General features: G+C 39.3%; 1 protein-coding gene across 5 annotated transcripts in view; it reads right to left on the reverse strand.

Moving 5' to 3' along the window:
• The window catches only part of stk36 (serine/threonine kinase 36 (fused homolog, Drosophila)), a 148,947-nt gene that overhangs the window by 75,116 nt on the left and 55,409 nt on the right, over window positions 1-18,422 (reverse strand). The window lies entirely within an intron of this gene.

Below are 18,422 nucleotides of genomic sequence, written 5' to 3' on the forward strand. Positions count from 1 at the left end.
CTTAGAGTGGTGTGAGGCTTTGTCTGCTCTGAGGCTGCCAAAATTAGATGTGCAAATATTGACTAAAACCAGGATAAAGCATTTATTAAGTAGTTTATACAAAGGCCTTTAGATAAGAAAAGCATATATAGTCCTCTTTAGGGTTTTATCAGTAAAACAGTTAGAATCTATGCTGATTCTTGACGGCAGGGCGTCACTTTATCCTCTTTCTTGGGTCCTCGGGGGGGCTCCGTTTTTCTTAGGCACATGTAGGGAGACTCCAAGGAAAATGGTTGAGAAACACTGCCCTGGAGGGCATTTTAGCACTTTTAGTTCATTCAAAGGCACCTTGAAGGGCAGTTTAGTAAGTTTACTCCACAGGAAGACTCCATTTTTGGCACACTACATTGTGTTTTCGCTAACACAGGGCCATCCAACAGGGTACTTTAGCAGCATTTTCTGAATCTGAGGGCACCGAGGAGACCACACATGCACACAGAAAGTTGTCTGACTGGGCATCAAACCAGGAACCTGGGGCAACAGCACTAACCGCTGAATCACCTTACAGGCCCCTCCTATCTCTGACCACGTATCAAACATGTTTGATACGAGTCGTACTTTTTCAGCTCACAAACATAAGCATAAACCTTCCTTTCACCTTTATTATTTGCCTTTTTTTTCAGAACTCACACCAGGACATCCAGCTGAGGACATCAGTCATCTTCTCACTCATGTATGATCATGTGAGTTTGTGTGAGTTCTCATGTGAAGTTGCCACTGTTAAATCATTACTACAAACAGCAGGTGTGTGGTCTCACAGTCTAGCCAGACTGTTCTGTTTGTGTTCAGAGGATTATAATATTAAAAATCAGTTAAAACTGACTTTGCATCTCCAACTTTTTAAAGATAAGTTAAGATTTAAAAATCTTGCTGTGTGGACAGACTAAGACTGATAGTCCCAAAAACATCCATGTAGTTGATCTGACCTACAAAACCAGATGCTGTTTAAAATAACATAACAGCTTTAATTAAAACTCTTGTTTTAATCCATATTTGTGGTTTATATTGTAGTTGTATGTAAAAGTAAAAGGTACGTGCTCATGTGAAAGCCTGAAACAGACTGAGGAGTTTTGCGCTGCATTTTTCTTTCGTATACTTAACACCCAGAAGAATAAATGTCACTCAACATGCATTTCTTATCTGATCCAGTCTCTTAAACTTTGGCCCCTGAGTAGCCGCGTTGTGTACAGAAGCTCCACAGAGGCTTCGGCCCTCTTCCTGAACACGAACACAAACAACAAGATCAAGAAATGCAATCGTGTCAGAGTCCATAAGCTGGACCTTTGGGAGTACTACTCTCACTTTCACCAACATCAGAGAATTAAATGTTGAAACATGGAGCTCAGGGAGTCCTCACTCATGGTGATCAATGATTTACTCCTTTTACTCCCAATAAAGCAGAGCTGGAACATAACATGATTAACACAGATGATGTTCAAGTGTCCAGAAAAGTCAGTAATAAAAACGCAGATGGATGTATTTGTTCTAAAAACACTGCAGAAACTGGAACAACATGCTGAGAAAACTCCTGAATAATTTATATCTTGTATATGAAATATATTCCTGCTGACTGCTGGAGATAATAAACTCTTTCAGTGTTAATGTGATGCATCTAGAGATTTTTACTGCACTGATAATACAGACAGATGGCATTGTCCCTTTGTTATCTGGATTGCAGATGTTCCCACGAACCCTCACATGCTAGCAATGTGTAAGGCCAGAAACATGCTGTTCTGGAAACAAAAACGTATTTATAGCTCTGTCCGCAGCTTTTGTTAGGTTACTAATCTAAGTCCGTTTTATTGTTTGGTTACGGCTGATAAATTATAGTAATGAAAATAATGTGCTTAATTTAAGATGTGAAGGTAACTATGAAAGAAAAGGCTAAGAAAGGCAAGTTAACAAAGACAATGAAATTCTTTCAGATAATCAGCGTTCAGTGCCATTTTCAGTCAACTAGATCAGTCTTAAGGCGTATTTCTACAACACAAGGTTTCTCAAGAGACTGCTGACTTTCCCACTGCAGATATCAGGGTCAAAATAAAGTTCCTGGGAGAGGATTTATTCATTCCGACCCCATCCCTCCCAAACCTGGCCCCCAAGGTCCATGCTAGGTGGCAACCCCTGGCTCTGGAGGGCCTTCTCTTTTGTTTTGATGACTATACAGATATAAGTTATGCATGCAAAGCAATAATGAGGGGCTTGGTTGATCTAGAGTACCTGTTGCTGGTTGACAGCTATCACAACCTTCAATCTTTGCAGGTTAACGTTCTCTGCTGAATGTTGTCACTCAGAGCTAAGATGTGGGTATAACCTTACACAGTCTACAGCCAACTTTATCTCCATTTCCAGACCAAAATAGTACCACACCACGCTGCTCCTACTAGATGCCTATGGCGCTATCAGTTAAATTAACACTTCGGAAAGGTCCCCAAAACATGCCTGCGAAGTTTGTCGCTGCAACAACACTCCGGTATTGGATTTTTGCACGTCTAAAAAACCCCTCTGGTTCAGCCCTGCTCAGAATGAGCCGTTTCTGTGTCCGTGGCTTTAAATGTTAACGAGCAGTCTGACTCCGCCCCTGACTCCACCCCTCTGAGGAAATGGATTCGACTTAATGTATGTGGCTCCGCTGATCCTCCTCTCAGCTGCCAGCTCCCTCCTTGGAACTTTCTTCCTAGGAGGGAGGGCTAACTGAACAAGGGGGCGGAGCTAACTCCTCACATGACATCATGAGGGGAAAATCTAAGAATGGCTTATTTCAGCACATGTTTTCTGAAAGGTGGTGGTGGTGGTGGGGGGGGGGGGGGGGGGTCTGATTTTTTTGGGGGACTGTGGACGGGCCAGGGGCACATATTTTTGTTTAAAAAAAGCCTGAAAATTTGTATTTTGGATAATATGTGACCTTTAAGTAAGCAACCTCTGTTATAAAGTTATGTCAATGCAGGAGTGAAAAAACATTGTTTCTTGATTGTTAAAAACTATAAACTTTTATAACATATGTTTTGATTATATTAAGGCTAAAATATGTAAATTAGGCATAATAAGGGGTGTTTTAATGAAAGGTGGGCACACTGTAGTTGTCAGAAGGCTAGACTTCACTTTAGTCAAATCAAACTTTTGAGCTTTTATTGATTTCGTCCCTTTGTGTGTGCAGAAACAGCAGTATTCATTCAGCTCACCTCAACTCCATTTCTGATTTCTTCTCGATTAGCTAGAAGTCAGTGTCTGCATTTCCTTAATGGCCTCCGCCATCATAACGCCTCTTAGGACACCAACGAGTGATGACACTGAGACTAAACATGGCAAAGGTCAGACTAGTCCAGCTGATATATGAGTATGTATTTGCTTAGGCACCAATGAGCAGGCGATTTTGTGCATGACAACCCAAAGATCATGCAGAGCCAAGTGTAAAATTAAAATCCTCTTGGCGATGGGCTGTAAACTGTGTTTTTTGGAAGAATATTTTTAGAGTAGGCCACTTCAAACAGCTTATCAAGTGCACACATGTCTGGCAGGAAATCTCTCTATGTCTTTCACTCGTCACCCCACGGAGCCTCAACCCAAAGGCTCAGCCTGGCCGTCTGCCAAAGGCGTCAGTCAAAGATGATCGAGTTCATGTGAAGCGGATGAGGATGTCTTCATTATGGCTGTCACAGCAGCTCAGGGCCCTTCCAGCTCACAGACATCAACAGCTTTCCTCCACACAGGTGTGGTCGTGGGTCAGAGCCAGAGTAACAGATAAGAGGAAGCATCAGTGTGAGATCATTTCAACACAGGACAGAGCGGTAACGTGACAGAGGAGCGTATTACACTACTGATGTTCAGCACTTCTGATTCTTTGATCTTTGCTTTTTTCAGTTTGACTCTGGTTTATGAGGTTTTCATGGTGCACATGTTGAAGACGATCCATAAATGTTGTAGGAGATTTACTTCTGAGTTGAATCTGACCTACACTTTTGTGATCGTTACATACTTGTGTGTTGGTCTGTCTGCTTTGCTTTGCAATACCCGCCCAAACACTATGTGGCAGTATAATTTTTTGTGCCAGTTCCTGGTCCCATTGCAACATTCCCTCTTGTTTGTATACAGAAAGCATAGCAACTGAAACCAGGCTCACTGGCCATTTTCGAATTGGCCTACTGCATACTCCTGCCAAACGCAGTATGCAGTATGTATTGCACACTGCGTACTGCGTTTGCCAGTAGTATGCGATATGACTGCCAGTCGGACGTTATTGTGTAGTATGCATGGCCTGGTTTAGCTGGTTTCTGGTATACAGAAGTACATCATACCCTGGTCAACTGCAAACAACGCTAAAGCGTTTTCCATCCATTTACATAGAGAAAAAATCTGCAAAGTGTTTTTATTTGATTTTTCGGGATTTTGATAGCCGTTGTTTTTAGCCTGGCATGTAAAGTGCAGTGAAAGGACACACTTGACAGCACCTTTCCAGCTGTTACGAGCCGTAATGGCGAAACAAAAACAACAGTGACCTTATTACAACTTATTTCGCTATAGTAAATGTTAAAAAGGTAAAGATAAAAGGTAATGGCACTTTTTGTGACCGCTCCAGTGAAAGTTTCGCCACTCTCCGCCATTACAAACTCTGACCCGGCGCTTTGAATTGTGGGTAACAGTATGCGAAGCAGACTGGTCCGATGCACACTGTGAAATCCTCCTGAATCAGTATGTCATCCAGGTATTTTTGGCATACTGCAACTTTCACATTTGTTCGCATACTGCATACTGCATACTGCATTTTGGGCGAATCAGTACACACTGCTAGTATAGTAGGCGAATTTGAAAACGGCCACTGTGTTGGAATTGGAGCCAATAAATAGTGACCAGCAACTGATTATACTGCAGCTATTGCAAGCGAAAAAGAGAGGAGACATCGAAGGAGATGGAATGTATCAGCTGATGAAGAAGACAGTGGAAGATTTTGCACAACTGATACTTCCAGATGATGGCAGGAAGATTTGATTAGTTGTATTGATGTCTCCAGCCATTTATCTTACCGTTACTTATGTCACATATATCTGTAGACATTACTCAAAGACCGTCACCAGTGCTGACAAGCAGACTAATCACAGGGCTTGAAGTCTGCATCATTTTGATGTTCAGTGGCATTTTCTAGAAGGCGTACTTTGGCTGCATAGGCCTTCATGAAGGGTTAAGGGCTACGGTGTAACTTCAGTGCAAAAGCATAATTAAAGCTTTGGCAGTAATAAGGCCTAAGTCTTGTGTTGCCAAGCAGCGACCTTCAGAGTTAAGATATGGAGCAAATGCATGAGACACACTGTAGTTCCATTAGTGTCCACTTGGGGTTGGGTCCAAAAACCCAAAAGCCCAGGTGTTGTAACACCTGATTTTAACCGCCTCGGACCCTGCATGAACATATGAATACATCTTTGCTTTCCTACAACATAGTACAAATCTCTGCTATTAGACTTATGATATTTTGAAGTAATTCTCTTAAAATAAGGGGAAATTTTACTTTGGAATTTCCAGGAATTTTGAAAAACTGCAGGTTTTTTTTTTTTTTTTTTTTAAATAAGAGATTTATTGGATGTTCTGGGGAAATTTAGTTTTTTTGGCATTTTCATGGGAATTTAGTTTGGGGAGAACTGTTTGGAATTTTCCAGGCATTTTTATTGGTAATTCTGGGAGCTTTGACGTATATTTGATGGATTTATTTAGAAATGGATTTGTACATTTTATATATTATTAACACACAACTACCTCAGCTTTTTCAGCAAGCTAAAAAAGCTCGTTTGAGTGAGGAGAGTCTAGGAAATCTTCCTGTCTGTAACTCCTGAATACTTGTCATCTTCCTCTTTCGTCGTTCCTTGCCTATCTAACTGCTTTGATCACATGCTGTCACTAAGAAATCAACATCATCAAGTGGTCTTTGTTACTGGCGCTTGCTCACATTGCAGTGAGGTTTTTCTTTAAATACTGTTTAATGCTGACATTACTTTCAGTCCGTTATTGACAGGATTAATAGATTGATCAAAGCTGACATCTTTGGTAACAGATTAACAGTTAAAGATCTTTTGCCACCTCTGAAGAAAAATCAGATACTTTAAGACTTTTACTTGAGTAATATAAGAACAGCTTTCTTTCAGATCTACCCGTCATCGTCCACTGTGATTATATGCACTTTTACTTGAATGGCATTTAGAATGGCGTTTATTTTCCCCTTGTTTAAGGATTCAAAAGTATGGTGTCTAAGACTTCTCAGGATTTAGGAAATGGCTATTTAGGTTAAAATGAGTGAGGTTTGTTTTCTGTGAGCAGTAGAAGAAGCTGCAGTTCTGCAAATTGTAAGTTGGCAAATTAGAGTTTGGTTAGGCAGAGACCAGGGAAGCTTTTACACAATGTTTTAGTGAACTGGTTTCTAAAACAGTGACACTTAGCTGAGGGCCTGGGTTAGCCATTTCCCTTTTTTGGAAATGTTCAGTTTTAAGTGGCGAGCAAAAATCAACATGGTTACATGAGCAGGTATGGAGTAGAGACCCTCTTCCACCTTGCTGTAAGAGTTCAACCAGTTTGAACTCTTGTTTATAGAAGAAGCAGGTCGATCCAGAGGCCTGTTGAAGGTTCAGCTATTAGCAGGATGTTGATGTAATTTAAAAGCGGCAGTGGTGGCGGGACAGAGATTAGGATGTCACCAGTCTTCCTCTCAGAGATGACAGCAGGATTTAGGCAGAGAGAGTAAAGTAAAGTGGTTAAAGAGGTCAGAGTGGGTAAAAGTACATTACACGTGGTCATTTTAAAGAGCTTCTCACCACACTTTCAGAGAAGTGGGTCACTTTAGAAGTGACTCACTGACTGCCGTCGCATCGGGACCTCAAGATGAATTACCCATTCAAAGCCACAATAGCAAAAAGCTGGAAATTGTTCAAACTATTTTGTTTTGGCAGATGTCTCCATGCCTACGGCACATAATTACCATCCTGCAGGATATCCTGCTCTCACCGTCTTCCTACAAGTCACTGATAGATTCAAAAAAGTGGGACAGATAAAGCATGGAGCTCGTGAAGGCACCCAAACACGATGTTTGGAAGTGTTTGATTTGCTTAGGAGTTTGTTTTGCAACCATCTGTCATTGTTTGATTAGCAAATTTAAAGCCAAATATTCACAGCTGAATATTACAGCTGAGTCAGCGCACTGTCAAGCCACAGGTTTATGAAATAAAGATGTTTTATTGACCTGTTTTCTCTGCTGCAGATGATGCTTCTGCTTTTTCTTTTTTTTAAATCTGCACTGAGACTCTTTTTTTTTCTGTGAAAATGCTGGAACTGAAAAATGTCAGATTTCAGTAATTCTCCCCTCCTTCAGACCTCAGGGCACACACTCCACACAAAGTGTCCAGAAAGATTAATGGTAAAATCCCACAGTGCTGCTCTGGTGTTTGTGATTAGGAACATGTTATTGATTTTGCGCTCTGTTGCTCTCTTTCTGCTGCTTTACCCCTCATTGGCTGGCTGGTTTTTATGACATCATGGCTGCATTATGAAAATCAGATTTTCCCACATACACAATCATCAAATAATGAATTTTCATCATAATTGGAAGAGAAATGCAGATCTCTTTGAGATCAGACTTGCAAATGTTGAACTGGACAACTTAACCTCCAGGGTGAGCCAACAGTGGGAAGGTCGGACATCTTTTAGTACTTTAGTACAAAACAGTCGACACTGTAAACAAATAAGGGCTTGCATACATTTATCTTTAATCCCACAGACTTTTCTTACAATGCACTTCTCAGTCACTGTCAAAACTGCAATCATTCTGAGTGAGTAGTTCCTGCAGCCCAGTCAATCAGATATTTGCATGCTGCCAAGTGAAAACAAATGTTGGCTCAAAATCACACACAAAGCTGGTTTAAGCCGCATACACTCTCTATGTTTCCAATGCCAAAAGCTGGGAAAGGTACCTAAATTCCCACTCTCACTCAGCCCTAATAAACCAAGGTGTGCCTCAAGGCTCTGTCCTTGGACTACTTCCCTCAAAGTCTACTTTTGGCATTAAATCAAAGCCTGGATGCCAACCAATAAGCTCAGTTGGATCAGCAACAAAACAGAGCTCATGGTTGGGGCCCGAAAGATGTAGACGTTGCTCCATTTGGCCATCCTTCAAGGTCCATAACCTGGGCATCATCCTGGATTCCACCCTGTCTTTCCAGTCCCACTTCAAATCAGTAACCAGCCTTTTTCCACTTAGCAAAATATTCCAGACTCAGACTACTTCTGTCCTTGCATCCTCTAAAAGGAAACATATAAATCCCAGCTATTGTTCTAAGTGTTATGATTAAATATCTGATCTATACCAGGGTTTCTATTAACTTAATTTTTTTTAAGTTTAGTTTACTTTATTCCGTCATAACACAACTCCAAACATTTTGCACAGTATAGACATTTCAAACAAAATCAATAGTCATGTGTTGAGTAATGACTGAAAAGGCATAGGCAGAAGCAAACTGCTTATAAAAGTCTATCCTACATTTTTTATTTAAGCTACCAACTTCCAGAAATGCAAAGAAACAACAACAGATAATCAATCACACTTGTAAGCTTCAAAAATAGCTTTACAAACCATTTTCTTAAAAACCGAAAGCGAATTACATGTTTTTAAATTCATGTTGGCTTCATTCCAGAATTTAACTCCAACAAAAGAAACACATCTCCTTTTCATACCTTTTTTAGCTCTCTGTACAATAAATTTACACACCTATGAGATTATATGGACTCTCCTGAATTGAAAGAACCTCTGTACTGAGTCAGGGAGCGTTTTTGACTTTGCTCTGAACATCATTCGCATTATTTTGAAGTAAAACAAATCATAAAATTTCATAGCATTTTCCAGATTTTCCAGCTCCCCTTCTACACCACACAAAAGTTCTTTTAAATTCTTACCAGAGCAAAATTAATTAGTATCATCTGCAAATATTACGTATCTAAAAAAATCAGTAACATTGCAGATATCATTGGTATACAGAATAAACAGTATTGGGCCAATCACCGATCCTTGTGGTACTCCACAGGTAATCTTTTTTAAATGCTGACACAGTATCATTAATTTGTACACACTGATATCTATTTTCTAAATAACTTTCTAGCCAAGAATGAACGATCGCTTGTATCCCATACATCTTTAATTTCTTTAATAAGTGTTCGTGATCTATGGTATCAAAAGCCTTCTGCAGATCAATATACAGACCAATAGAAGCTGGTATTTACTATCCTTTTGCCAGTTTCACAGGTAAATGTCTGGTAGATAACAACCTTAGCAGCCAAAATTTCCATTGGCAAAATATGCCAATTACCAAATAAGTAAATATGACTAATTACATTTTATATCCTCAAGACCCTGCATATACACAAGACAGTATTAAAATCTGCTATTAGAATTTTTGAGATAATTGCCCAGAATTTCCATAGAAGTTTAAGTACTTTCCCTGGAATGTCTGGAATTTGCTTTAAAATTGTCATAAACAACAATATTGATTTTAAGTTTTGGAGAGATTTGCTCTCAAGATAGGTACTCTCATAAGAATTTGGGATTGACATATCCTAAATTTTCAAAGAAATTTTAGGAAGTTTGTTTGGGAGTACTGGTTTGGAAAATTTCAATGGAATTTAGGTTGAATGTATTTGTAAATTCTTGACAAATTTTCTGGAAGTTTTGGGTGAATTTGCTTTAAAATTCAAGGGTTTTCATGGACTTCTTAGGGAGAAAACATATTTTAACTTTAAGCTTTGACAGGACCATTTTGGCAAAGTTAAAGGAAATATGTGTTTTTTAGGGGATTTTTAAAAAATGTTTAAGAATAGAAATGTTTTAGAATGTCTCAGAAATATGGGGGGGGTAATTTTTTGATGTTTTGGAAATCTTTAATAATTTCATGGGGAATTTAAGTAAAGAAATGTAACATTGTTTTAGGTTGTGCAGTGTTGTAAGCCTGTTGTCCTCATATGTAGACATCATTCTTGCGTGTGAAAACTACTTCCTGTTCAAAGACAAGGCTCAGGTTTTATACTTATCAAGTCTCACTTATCCCTGCACTTATTCCAAAAAGAAGTTTGGGTCTCAGGAGGTTAAATTGTGTAACCTAGAAAATATTTTGCAAGGATCTTTTAATATAAACTCAGAGTAATTTTAGTATGGCCCACCTCCTGTTGGGTGCTGGCGTTGTTTGTGTACATATCACAGTACATGGCTAATTTAGGCAGTAAATATTCAAGTGATCAATGTGGATGACATCAAACAAAGTCTATCTTTTGGGAAGTTTAGAGCTACTGAAAACTACGCAGGAAAATCAGCTATTTAGGAGGCTTTTGAATTAGAAATCACTACTCTTGATAAAGACCATTAAACAAAGGGAGCTGCAGACAGCTAAGTGGCATATTCACAGATGCAGTGGCCAGAACAAGGCTGGGCCTGGGCCGAGCAGAGAGTTGCAGTGGACTTCAAAGAGCAGGTAAATCTGCCTATGACAAATTCATTGACAGTTAAACTGTATTCAACAGAGAATCATGTCACGCAGAAAGGCATGGATCATTAGGGATCATGGTGAGAGCACCATCTCAATTCCCCATCTCAATTCATGCTCGGAACATCCTGGCTGATCAGCAGCAGAGTGGAAAGAGCCATCGATGAGAGGAGGACTGTATTGAACTGTCCACAGTGGGCACTGTTGTCTTCCTTTGAGAGTAATCCAAAGAAACCACAATGGTTGGATTTTACTGGTTGGCAGAGGTTACAGTTGAGATCATCAGTTTAACAAATTTTACAGAAAGACGTCGGAAAGAAAGTCTGAATCTAGAAATATTTTGAAGTGGAAAAAGGTGGATTTGGCCACTGATTCCCAGAGAGAGTGACAAGGAAGGATGGAGTCCAGGATAATGCTCAGGTGACAGTGGTAATGATAGAAAAGCACAAAACTTGCCATGTTTTCCCCTGAGCTGAACAGCTTTCTCCCTCATTTTGTCATTGGATTTTTTTTTTTTTTTGCAAATAAACCCTGAGGAGTTCCGCTTAGTTTGAAATGACGGCTCAACTCAAGAAGACCATGAGCGGTGGTGACATGTCATCCATGAATGACCAAGTTTCAAGAGCAAGCTTGTTTGTGAATGACAGGAGCAGGCTCCAGTTTGAGAGCCAGGTGCCATTTGTCGATCTTTACCTTTGTTTAACAGATTAATAAAAGACTAATTGTGACCAAATAGAGATCCAGTTATTGCTGAGCTGAGTAAAATTATCTGGATCTCTTATAAGAGAATTATTTCCCATCAATGCAACTGAAGCTATGGGGGACATTGGCTCTGGCTTGGGCCAGCAAGATCAGCAATCACTGCACCAAATTCTACCCAACTGTACTGAACCAGCCTGGACCTCTGTGTGGTAATGCACCACCAAAATAAGCCAAACAGACTTTAATGTTAACCAGTGTTAAGTACATAGGAGTTGTATCTAAAAGATCACACTTATGATTTGTTAATATACTGAAAATCTTATCTGCAAGTTTGCTACATGCAGAGCTTGAAGAGACAGTAGCCTCATGTGTCAGGATTGACCCCAGTCTGAGGACATCTCAAGTGTTACAAGTTTATTTCACTGTTTGTCTGTGATCACGTGAGTTTGTGTGTAACTGTGTGTTTCTGTCTGAGCTCAGAACAACAGCTTGGGTCCAGAAGGCCCCAGTGATCCTCATGGTGCCCCCGCCTCCTCCACCCCCAACAAACACACATACACACGCTCAGCTGTGAAGACTGGGCCGACATCACTCCACCCTTCACTAGTGACTCATTCACAGAATATTCTCTTTTTTTCCCCTCCTCATTTCTTCTTTCTCCCCAAGGCTAAAACCATCCATTGTATTTTGCAACGGCCCTCAAACAGCTGTGGTGTATGTCTGATTTCTTCAGCAGAGAAGTCACACATCAGCAGCAACTTCTCACTGAACTGCACAGTTAGTTTTCATTCAGCTTCTTTTGTCTAAATTCTGTGTTTGTGACAGAAGCATTAAACGTCTTGTTGAAGTCAAAGATTTGGTTTTAGTCTGGACCTTCCAGGTTTACATATCCATGGCATGGGATGTTTGACATCTGGGGAACACCCCATGGAAGGTGTCTGGGAAGGGCAGAACCATTAAAAGAGAAGCTTGTAGGGTGATTGGACGAACAAATGGCCTTTTTAAGGTCATACCACAGCATCCCAATCATCTGGACTTTGACTAGATCACTGTAAAACCTTCCTTTTGTTTTGTTTTGTATGTGTCTTTTTGAAGCCATTCAGAGGTGGACTTGAAGATGTGTTTTACATTGTCCTGTTGCATATCTCAGGTGTGCTTGAGCTTGAAGTCACTGACTGATGGCCAGACATTCTCCTTCAGGATTTTCTGGTAGAAAGCAGAATTCATGGTTCCATCAATCACAGCAAATGGGCCAAGTCCTGAAACAGCAATGCAGCTTGGACCATCACACTGCCACCACCATGTTTGACTGCTGGTATGATGTTCTTTTTATGTTATGCTTTGTTAGTTTTACTCCAGATGGAACAGGACTGACACCATCCAAATGTTCAACTTTTGTCTCATTAGTCCACAGAATATTTTACCAGAAGTCTTGGGGATCATCAAGATATTTTTTGGAAAATGTGAGATGAGCCTTTGTGTTTGTTTTGGTCAGCAAGGGTTTTGACCATGGATATCATTTTTGCCCAGTCTCTTTCTTACTGTAGAATCATGAACTCTGACCTTAACTCAGGCCAGTGAGGCCTGCAGGTCATTAGATGTTGATTTCTCCACTTGTGGATAATGGCTCTCTCCATGGCTCTCTGGAATCCCAAAGCCTTAGAAATGGTTTTGTAACCCTTTCCAGACTGATAATGTCAGTTATTTGGTTTATCATCTGTTCTTGAATTCGATCGCGGCATGTTGATGGAATTGCTTTTTTACGTAGAGCCAGGTAGGTGGGGATGGCTGCATTTAAAAACCGCATTTCACATTTACTTGGGTTATCTTTGTCCGATTTGAAAATTTGTTTGATATGAAACATTTAAGTGTGTTCAAAGAACCGTTCATGCAGGCACGGATGTACCCATGCCACACTGAAAGTATCTGACTAAATCCATCTGCTTTGCACGATTAGAAATTACGTACCTTTTTGAAATTTACTGCCAGTGGAACGCCAACAGAGCAAAAAAGAAAACATTTGATATTACCAAAATTCCACTGAAGGTAAAAATTAATCTAATTTGTCTCTGCCATCAGTAACAATGTGTGTAACAGTTACATCATGCTTCGCTGCACTATCAGCTCTCTGTTCTCGACTGCAGTGTAGCACGCAACGGCCCCAACCACCTGCGAAACTCATTATCTCACAGCGAATTAGTTCCACATGGAAGGATGCACTCCCACCACTGGTGTGTCACATAAAATGGAAATCTTGGCATGAAATTGTGTGGAGGACAAAAAGATGTTGTTAAACTGTGTGAGAAACATTGTTGGTGAGAGTCTTGTGCTGGTTTTTTGCCTTTTCGATAAAGGTTTTCTGAATGAACACAGAAACTTAGTCAAACATAAACTGTAAGAGGAAAAATCTTTAAAGGATCCTAAAAGGGGCCTTTTGGTTTCTATTCATCTGTGAATAAAGTTTACTACAGGTGCAACAGCTACACTTCATCGTACTGATCTGTTGTCCTGTAATTTTTCTTTAAAGAAACCTTCAATTACCTCAATCAAGATATTTTATAGATATTCTACAGCCTTTTATCTTCTCCTCATGTGGGAGGTTTACTATTCAGCCTGACACCCTTCATTACAGTCACACTCTTCAAGACTGTAGGTGCTTTTAGGTGTGGGGGAAATTATTGCCCTACACCATCTATTTATCTGCAGGTGAGAATCTGCTGTCAAATCCTTAAAGTTTATGGTGGATGGCATCAGACTTACACAACAGACAACAATGAAGGAACCAGAGGTGGAACGAGTACACAACTGTTGTACTAAAGTAAAAGTACACTTACCCTGGTGAACATGTACTTCAACATGTAAAACTATTGGTCAACAGATCTACTCTAAAGTAAAAGGTATTCCATTGGTATTCCACCAGTGTTTATGAAACAAATACAGAGTTAAATTTAATGCCCTAGGAGTGTCTATACTGGTCCACACAATATGGATTTAAACTACTCTTCTGAAAATCTTAAATAATTTTCAACTTGACGGAGTGGCAGTAACTCTTGAAAATCTGTGGAAAAGTGGATCTACTGTGGTACGAACAAAGAAAAAAGACATTTATCTCTGATGAAGAATACACACTATACATCCTTTAGGAACACAGAGTCACAGGTGGAAACTAACTCAGAAGATAACTTCACTGGTAGTGCAAATGTATCTCAGGTCAAAAATAACAATTTACTGGATAGATGATCGAAAGAACCCCAGCAGGGTTCCCTGAACAATTGGCAACATCCAAACACATCTAAACACATGTAAAACTCATCTAAATACACCACCCAAGGGCATTATGGGGAACTTTATGCACACTTCCCCTAGATTTAAAATCCAAGTGGGCGGAGGGGAATTCAGGCTCTTTGCAGTGAATCGGCTCAGCAAAAAGAGACGTCTCTTTCAGTTCCTAAACAGCTCTTCCTTCAAGTACCAGTTTGGCCTTATTTGACCTGCCAATTTTAGCAATGTTATAACATAAGATTGATATTCGGACAGGTATTTTACTCCAACTATGCTCAATTTTTAAAATTGATGAAAATATATAAATATAAAATAAATATAAATACATTATTTTTCAAAACCTACTGTCTTCCCAAAAAATCTTGTGGGTCAGATGAAATCTGCTCACTGGCTGGGATGTATGACCCACCTGACATAAAACATTAATGTTACACCATCAAACATGAGTCCCTAATGCATGGTGCACCTGTGGTAGAAGATAAAAGTTCATCCATACTAATCAATCAAATAACACAAACACACAATCTATATAGAAATAATAAGAAACGGGATCCAACTCTTATGTTCACGTAAAAGAGTCAGCTCTTTGAACCGGCTCGTTCACGAACGACCCATCACTATTGAACTGACACTGGTGGATCAGCACTGTTGAATTATTCCAACACTGAGGACCCCTTCACTCAGAATGGAGTCAAAATTACACTTTGGGAGTTAAAATCAACCCTGAAATGTTTAACGTTGAGATGTCAACACTCAAGTTTTTGTTTTACACAACAGCTGTTCATGGATGTGACGTGGAATCATTCTCTCTCTGAGTGCTCCTGTTTAAACAACAGAGGTGTAAAAAGTACAAGAGTATAGTACTCAAGTAAAAGTAGTTGCTCTGGTTAAAACTTAGTTGAGTAGAAGTGAATTACTGTTCCAAAATTTACTCAAAAATGTCTGAATTACAGTAATCCAAGTATGTGCTTTTCCCTCAGAAAGGCTCGTAACATTTCAAAGAGGTCAAAAGCACATAAAGAGTATTAAATCTTATTTACACATTTAATGGTGAGAAAGGCTTAAAGGGGAATGATGGTGTTTATAAAACTAAAAAAGAAAAAAAAAAAGTCATTTAAGAGTCCCCATTAGGTGAACCACAAAGCTTCTTCAGCATACCCAGACTTTTAATTTGACCCTTCCACAGAAAGATGAATGATCAGCAGCTGCCTTCAGGCACTACAGTATGCAGTTTATTTTTCTCGCTTTTGGTGTTTGGATTTCTACTCTAAAAAATGGCGTTGCAGTGAGGCCACCTATGATCAGGGTGAATGAAGGGGAGACTTTGATAATAAAACATATGGAGGATTTTTAATGGATAAATATTAACAAATTTTCATATTAGGAAGTAAAATATGGCTCACTAGGCATTTGTAAAAATTCTTATCATGATGTGGATTGTGGAATGTTTGCTTTATTTAGTGAAATATATTGTTTCAGATGAACTGATAATACCCTCAGTTCACTACCTCTGTGTGTGTGTTGCTGATTTTCCTCTGCTTCCAAATAGTTCATACCCATGGGTCAGAGACTGCTTACACATGTGCACATTTTACCGACATGTCTGAATTTCATAGATCACATATTTTGTTTGGAAAGTGGCGTATGCCAATTTCAGGCCCTGTTTTGTGCACACTCACCATTTATAAATGAGACCCCAGGTCTTTGTCCTGATACGTATGACCACTTGACAAAAGTCCGACTCTATACTGGATGTTTGTATTCCTCTTGTCCTGTCAGACATATGAATTCATTTTTAAACAAGGATCCAAATTAGTCCCTAAACGTAAACATTTCTCTTCTGCCCAGAATGCCTCTTTATTGTCATATGAGTCAGATTCTTGACTGCTCTTTAGATGATTCTTTTGTTTTCTTTGGTCCCAGCCATTTCTACCTCCAGTGGCATCACTCACAGTAGTAGGACAGATTTTCCCCTGCTCTTTCTGGATCAACATCGGCCGTAAACAACTTTTTCACGTGAGCTGTACTTCTCAAAACCTGTAAACAGGCTTTGATGTTTACATCTATGGAGTTTCCCATTAAATTAGAGAATTTGCTTGTTCTTCAAAGCAGGGCTGAGTCATTTCCCTCCTCCTCCTACATATTGTTTTATTTTTCATCCAAACACTCGCACAGCCCACAGAAAATGATGACAAAAGCAAAATGTATTCTCAATTTAATTACCATTTGGAAGAAAACCCCCCTCCACAGACTGTTTCTGGGATCAACAGTGTGATATAGTTCTATGCTGGGATGCAATACCCCAGCACAGATAAATAATGAACTCTTTATTGTTGGAAAGATTTTTTATTCAAGCAGCTGTGATCAATTCAGTCTTTGATATGAGCATGAAGTTTGACAGCTTTAAAGCTGAGTCAACACTTTTAGAAACATAAGAGGAGCTGTGTAATACTGCTGTGCAGTTTAGTTTTATTTCAGTCATGTTCTGTTCAAGTGGAAATTTTCAAGGCAGTCTGTCTGTGGACCTTTCATGTTTGACAGCCACTCTCACAGACTATTCATCTGAGCTGCTGTATATCTCAGATCATGAAATACGAGCTAAAACATAGATAAAAATAAGATTAAACTTCTGCTTTGGGTTAGGTTAAAGGTGAATATGATGTGTAGGATCCCAAAAATCAAGAGTTAGAAATCTGACCTGCAAACCTGTTCATTAAACATTTAATAAAGTCAACTAAACAGCCTGTGTACAGGACAAAACCTTGTCCTCTATGAAAGCATTCTAACAGAGCAAGCATAGCTTGTGTAGCTCTGTCAACTGCATAAGCTACATAGCTAATAGCTATAATGCTAATAGAGCTAACATAGCTATAGCTAAGCTTAACAAGCAGCTATGCAAGCTACATATCTAATTGATTTATGTAGCTACAGTATGTTAGCTTTTGATAAATTTGCCAAAGCGTTAGTTCCTAGACCTAACTTTGCTAGAGACAACTGAGCTACAAGGCTAACATAGCTAAAACTAAGCTCAAAAAGCAGCTATGTAAGCTACATATCTAAGTTATCTATGTAGCTTTGTTAGCTTTTGCTACGTTTGCTAAAGCTCATGTCACTAGCGCTAACTTAGCTATAGACAACTGAGCTATAAAGCTAATGTAGCTAAAGCTAAGCTCACAAAGCAGCTATGAAAGCTACTTATCTGAGTTAACTGTGTAGCTATGTCAGCTTTTGCTAGGTTTGCTAAAGCTCATGTCAAAAGAGCTAACTTAGCTATAGACAACTGACAAATGGAGCAAAATCAAGCTCACAAAGTAGCTACATAAGCTATTTATCCAAGTTATCAACAGAGCTATTAGCTTTAGTGACATTTGCTAAAGCTACTAATGCTAGAGTTAACTTAGCAACAGATAACTGAGCTACTTAGCTAGCATTGCTGAAGCCTATCACACAAATTAGCAACATAAACTACTTTTCTAAGTTATCTGTGTAGTTATCTAATCTTTAGCGGTTTGCCAAAGCTTACATTGCTAGAGCTAACTTGGCTATAAGTAACTAAGCTACGTAACTAACATTGGTAAAGTTAAACTCACAAAGCAGCTATGTAAGCTATGTAAATATGTTATCTATGTAGCTATGTTAGCTCTAGCCACGTTTGCCAAAGGTCACATTGCTAAAGCTAACTAAGAGACATTGGCTTATTTAGGCATGTTAATTGCATAGCTAGCGTGGCAATGTTACCTTTACTGTAAGCTAACGAAGCTAAAGTAAGCCACCGTTCATGTTACTACTTCTAAAACAGGTCTATGCTTGAAATTTTTCTTGTTCTGTAAAGTTCGCAGTTTGGTTACTTCATAAATGTAACTGCCAGACTTTGTTTATGAAAAAAGTTAATTTGTT

Source organism: Cheilinus undulatus, linkage group 12 (assembly GCF_018320785.1).
Source record: "Cheilinus undulatus linkage group 12, ASM1832078v1, whole genome shotgun sequence".
NCBI classification, from domain to species: domain Eukaryota; kingdom Metazoa; phylum Chordata; class Actinopteri; order Labriformes; family Labridae; genus Cheilinus; species Cheilinus undulatus.